Below are 6,145 nucleotides of genomic sequence, written 5' to 3' on the forward strand. Positions count from 1 at the left end.
TGCTAAATCCAATGCATGTCAACAACATCAGTATGTCGCAAAGGGCAAAGTTGTTCCATGCGTAAAGCCCGGCTTAAATCAGATTACTAATTCATCCTGCGCTAATTCTTTCTGGGGTGACCTCTGCCGCCCATATAACGTGACAGATTGACCAGAAACTGATGGCATTTGTGACCACACATCCTGACCTGCGCCAAATTAACATGCAGCGGTCTGCCCGTTTCGGACACCTGGAGTCACCCTCATGAGCCCTGGCGGAATGCAGAATTCTTGGGTTGGGTTGGTGATGGAAATATTTTGATTGGGTTCTTGTGGGAAGCCACAGACAAACATGTACATGGGAGACTTGCCATGTTAAATTCACGTGTCTCTTAGTAACCCCAGACTCATGTTCACATCAGTGGGCATCTTCGCCAATTTACCAGGAAAATTGGGGGCCCAGAGGGGCCGGGAGTGAGTGTGCGAGCACCTGGGGGTAAGAAGTGACTTTAATCACCTGTGCAAAGGCTTCAGTGCAGACAATCTGTGATCAGCCTCAAGCAATGCCTGTAAAGTCTAAGAGAACTGTGCTCCCAAAACATTAAAAAATCAACTTCAGTTCCAGGCCAATATTTTGGCAAATTGAATCTTTCTACACGGACTGTACATGGAATATCTTCATCGAAATTCTTGTACCAGAGTGGAAAGACACATATTACATAAAATATATCTAGTTGAACTCTTGCTTGTTACGTATATCTGTAGCCATTCAAAGGTCACTAAATTAATGTTTTGCTTGATGTCTTGTGTGTATATATCCAACTGAGTCTAAAAGTTACATAAATGTTGTGCTGCAGCAAAGATAGCACATGGCTATAGTTTAATTTCCTGGCTGTGAAAACATTCGCATCACGACAGGAATGCCAACGATAATGATATTTCCTACGTGCTGTTCAGCACAATGTACAGAAGCATGTTTACCATTGGTGGTCGCTTTTTTGATTCCCCTTTTGGGGCAATGACACAACAGGTCAGTACAAGGAGAACAAAATAACGAAAACCATATCTGACTGCAGTTTGTCCAAATAAAAAGAGTTGAATGAATAAACTGAAATGATTGCTTCACTCCCATACCAGACTTGTGTAACCAAAGAGGATGAAAACAAGAGGGTGCCAAGCACATGTCATGTGACCTTTCCATTTTTATCAACCCGCATTTTGACCTTTTAGTGCCAAAAGGTTGTTCATCGGCTCTGGAGCTATCCCGTCAAGGATAAACAATGTGAACTGAACAATATGAAATGTGTACAGGAAAGTCCACATAGTAATAAATGGTGCAGCTTTATTACTAGTATATCAGTGATTGAACTTCCTTGGTGTAACTGCTTTTTCATTGTTTTTTTTTTCCAAAAAATACACTTGTAAGCAAAATTATGAAGGATTTGCCTCTGAACGACGTAATAAATATGAACAATTTAAAGGACAGTCAATGTATCTGGAACATCGAACCTCAGTGTTTTCTATCAAGCATCTGATGTCTGGACAGCTAGGGAAGATATACATGTCCATATACACGTAATGTATGATTGCAGCCCGCGTTTTCAATGACACGTTAATCTGAGCCCTTCATCTTTTGACCGGGAGTAACCCCACAGGCCAAAGTGCTATGACTGAGCTGAAACACTGGATAGCACTGTTGGCACATTTGGGCCATGCAACACTATCACTAAGCACACCAAGGGAATCCCGCAATAAAACATATGAAAAGGCAATTACACATCCATGGAGTCGGAATCTATTCTGAGGTCTATTTGGGACAAGGATTACTTGATAAGGTCTTGTGAGGGTCATCTGTTATGAGCTTAGTCTCTAATTAATAACATCCTCTGCTAGACCAAGAGACTCAGCTATGAACCATATTTGGGTAAACATTGCTGGGAGAGTCAAGTAGAAACTTTTCCTCAGAGCAATTTGTGACATTCGTATAATTAATTTTCTTTGTTGTAATAAATTGAAAAAACAGTACGTAACATGCACAGATACTGTTGAAAACTGGTAAAACAATGTTGACTGTTACAGTTTTAAGTTATTGAATTTACTTCATATCTGCATGAAATTTGGAAACGTCATGGATAGGATTTTTAGTCTAAAAACCGATTTTGCCAATGGATCAAGAAATATTTTGTCTGTAGGGGTTTGTCTTTAATAAGACTCTTGACTCATGTTTAATCTGAGCTGGAGCAACTCTTTTCATCCTCACGTCAGTCTGTCAGATACTTGATATATGGGTATGTCGAAAATCCTTATGATTTACATTGAGGAGTGCACTTCAAAAAAGCCTGTCTCTTCAGCATGGAACACACATCAGTATTCACATGTAGCAAGAGGCATCGCACAGATTAGTACGGATGTCTTCAGTGATCTTGGTTAGGATGCACCAGCAGGTATAATGAACATCTCCTGGCAAGATGTCAAGCCGCGCTGTTCCTATTTCATGCTGCCCTGCATGCCTCAAGCTTTGAGTGGGCAACATTCTTATTACAACTACATTGGAAAGATTTTATGTTGGTGAAGCTTTGTCAAGTCTTATCTTTTCAGTAGGCCAAGGGTATACAGTTAAGTACAAAAGCATAAGCCACATGGTATGTATGTTTGACCACAAGCATTAGATGACAATGTCATGTTGAAATAAGTAATGTTTGGAGTGATGGGTTAATTGCCCTTCCTACATGCAAAATATTCCAATTGTCACTTGTCGGCCAAAAATCATTGGATTGGCATACATGTGTAGTACGCTGTGCAGGTGTGTAAGCTGTTTTTGCAAAACAATTTCACTGATACCGGGTAACTCTGCGTCATTCATACTGGTGCCAAAACAAGGAATGACGTGCAATCAAGATGTGATACCGGTATTGCAGTATTGGTCCTTCATATTAATGCACATGAACATCAATAATAACTGCTACATTTATTCTTACTTCTGTTCAATAAAAAACATCTAACTGGAACATTATAGACATTTCTTTTTTCATCAGATTATACAAGTTGGCCATATGTAGATCAATTTATATCAGTTTTCTGTATACAGCTTGACTGATGCCTGAAAAAGTATCTCAACTTCAAATGTCCTGTGGCATTTCTTGTATGAGGTTGAAAACTTCATCATCGTTACACAAATTATTTTAAAACTCCAGGTACAATTTGTAATTGCCACCAGGCCTAAAGCTAAAATGCCTCTGCTCTGCTTGGTTTTGTTTTGTTTTGTTTTGACCACAATAGATTCAGGGCTAATCAAATCCTACTCAAGGGAACATTAGTAATCCTTGTGGGGAGGGAACTAAGGAACTGTACTTTACTCCTTGGTGACATATTACTGCTGCTAGGGAACAGGTGAAAACAACATTTATAACTTTGTTGGCCTGCCCGTAACACAGAATGATGCAAGCTGGCTGGGGGATTTTACTTTCCCAGCTATTTCACTTCCAATCAGGTCTTACTGTGGAACATTTTGATTGTCAGAATTCTATGGGCCAAATGAACTCTATGATAGTCTCTATGCTTTGTAACATTTTCCTTTTTGTTACATTTTATCAGTAGATCACACTCAGGCCTGTGGCCTGTTTTTCAGGTGTCCCTGACTACATAAAAATCAATTATGATTATATGACGAACAACAGACGATAAACCGGAGAGAGAGTGAGAGAGAGAGTGAAAGAATGAGAGGGAGAGGGAGAAAGAGGGAGGGAGAATGAGAGGGAGAGAGAGGGAGGGAGGGAGGGAAGGAGGGAGGGGAAGGGAGGGAGGGAGAGACTGAGAGAGTGAGTGAAAGAGAGAGAGAGATACTCAAGCAATAAAAGTAATTAATTACATTTACATACAACGACATCTAGACGTGGGGGGGGGGTAAAAGTGCCCACGCCAACTTTTGTCGGATAACGTCCGAACGGCTTGACAATGTACTAGGGCCACCAACCTTGGTGACTTTCCGTAAAATATTGTTGCCAACAATTTCATAGCAGTGAGATAAATTAATAATTTTTAGTGTTGCCATGGCAATGGGTTTCTGACACACACAGGCATTTTTTGCAAAAATCAGTAATTTTGACTTAAACAATGAAATTTTCAGGCTTTTATGTTAATTTACAAATGCTTTCTAAATACTAATAACATTTTATATAATTTCAAGTAATTTTAATCAATAATTATGAATAATTTATGTTAATTTTATGACATCAATGGCCAAAATCCAAGATGGTGGACCATATCCTTAGATCAGGTACATTTCAGCTATTTTCCTTAAATTTGATGTTACTCCCAACAAAAATCGTATGTTGCCCATAGCACTGGTGTTGCTATGGGCAACATTATTAAGTAGTCTATCACAAACACTTTTTGTTAAACTTGTGTTGTACAGTATGGCATTAAGTTTTAAGAGAAAACGGTTTTAGGCAATAAATCACATGAATGACGTCATAATGATGTCATATTATGTCATAATGATATCAAAATTGTTGATATGATTGATTATTACTAGTACAACATACCAAATTTGGCGGTCATACAATATACCGTTCTCGAGTTCTGGGGGGGGGGGTGAATGAGCACCACCACCCCAGTCCCAAAGATAAAAAAAAAGCCGAGTCTACATGTAGACAGGGTTAACTTATGTTCAGAACAAGTCCTATTTCAGTCCATTTTTAAAAGCTGTTGTCACAGTGGTAAGTTGCCTTTGTTTGGTAGAAACTAAGATCAGGTGTACAGCAGGTGACTGATGACATTACCATTTTGAGAGGTGGGTTTCCCCATGTCCTTCAGCTTTGTTTTTTTGAGGCAAAGATCTGATAGCGGAGGCACGATGTATATATACATCATAGTGTTGCATCCTGGTAACCTGCCAGTGCGAATCTGTAGGGACACTTTGCAGGCGCATCAAGGATTTGATGTGGGGATGCAATTCATGGAATTAAGTTGGAGGCTGTCCAAAAAGAAGAAGGCTCGGCATCTTTGCACCTTTGTATAATTATAAAACTAACAGTAGATGATAGGTAGTATATATAGTATTGTTATAATGTATAAATTCCTAGCAATTAGCATTACACTGTAGCGTCCCAGTAGGCAATAGTCATGTTTTGCATACTGCATGTCCTCTTGTGCATTTAGCCCATCTGGGCAAGAACATGCAATAAAGATTATCATATCATATCATATCATATCATTATAAAGCTTCCCAATATGTGACAGAAGTATCTTGTCTCTTACAATGTATTTTTTTCAATAATATCTGCACTTTTAAATGGACCTTCTTCTTGCTACAAACCTGGTGCCAAAAGACTACCATGGCAGGGAAACATTTAGAGGAGTTTCCAAGAAATTGTAATTACCCACTAACAATCTTGCAGGTGTAATGAACTGGTGATGTGTAATTGGCCGACTGTGATGAAAGGGTGGCAAGTCAATGTCATGCCCTCCCATTATTTTCCAAATCTGAATGTTATTGAAGAGAAAATCACGCCCACGCTTGCATGGAGATGTTTGGCTAACACCCCTGGGAGGTTACCTTGGAGCTGTGGTCTAACACTAGTACATAACTATGTACTCATGTAGGGCTGTCTCTCACAGCAAGGGCACTGTCTCACACAACTAGGCTAGGGGGGTCCTGTGGTATGCTCCCCTGGGAATTTTGGAAATAACAACTCTCTGAAACGCTAGTTCGAATTTTTCAGTCAACTTTTGAAGTAAGTTTTCATTGAGTGAAATTTTGTTGATATATCAGTATCATTCTAGGTTTATGAATTTCGAAATATTTTTTGATGTCAAGAAGTTCAGATTTTTTGGACGGATAGGGTGAAATTTGTGTCCATCCCAACAAGCCGATTTCTGTCCAGGGACAGAGGCACAGGTCCTGAATATAGCCCTAGACTATTGGTTAAACCTATGTACACTAAAAAGTGCTGTAACAGTTGTTATGCCTACTATATAGCTGTCTCACTGCACATGATAGCTACAACTTTTTATCATCGGTAATGGAGCTTACAGCAAAACCACCCCTATCCCATATCCTTCCTTCAGATACTTAAGGGTGGTTATATTCCTTTGACCTTGTGGGCCAAGTTCATGAGCAAAATCCGTAATCAGTGCTCTGACAGTGTAAAGCCCTTGAAGTCAT

This window comes from Branchiostoma belcheri, unplaced genomic scaffold (genome assembly GCF_001625305.1).
Source record: "Branchiostoma belcheri isolate BF01 breed outbred unplaced genomic scaffold, Haploidv18h27 scaffold112, whole genome shotgun sequence".
Taxonomy (NCBI): Eukaryota; Metazoa; Chordata; class Leptocardii; order Amphioxiformes; family Branchiostomatidae; genus Branchiostoma; species Branchiostoma belcheri.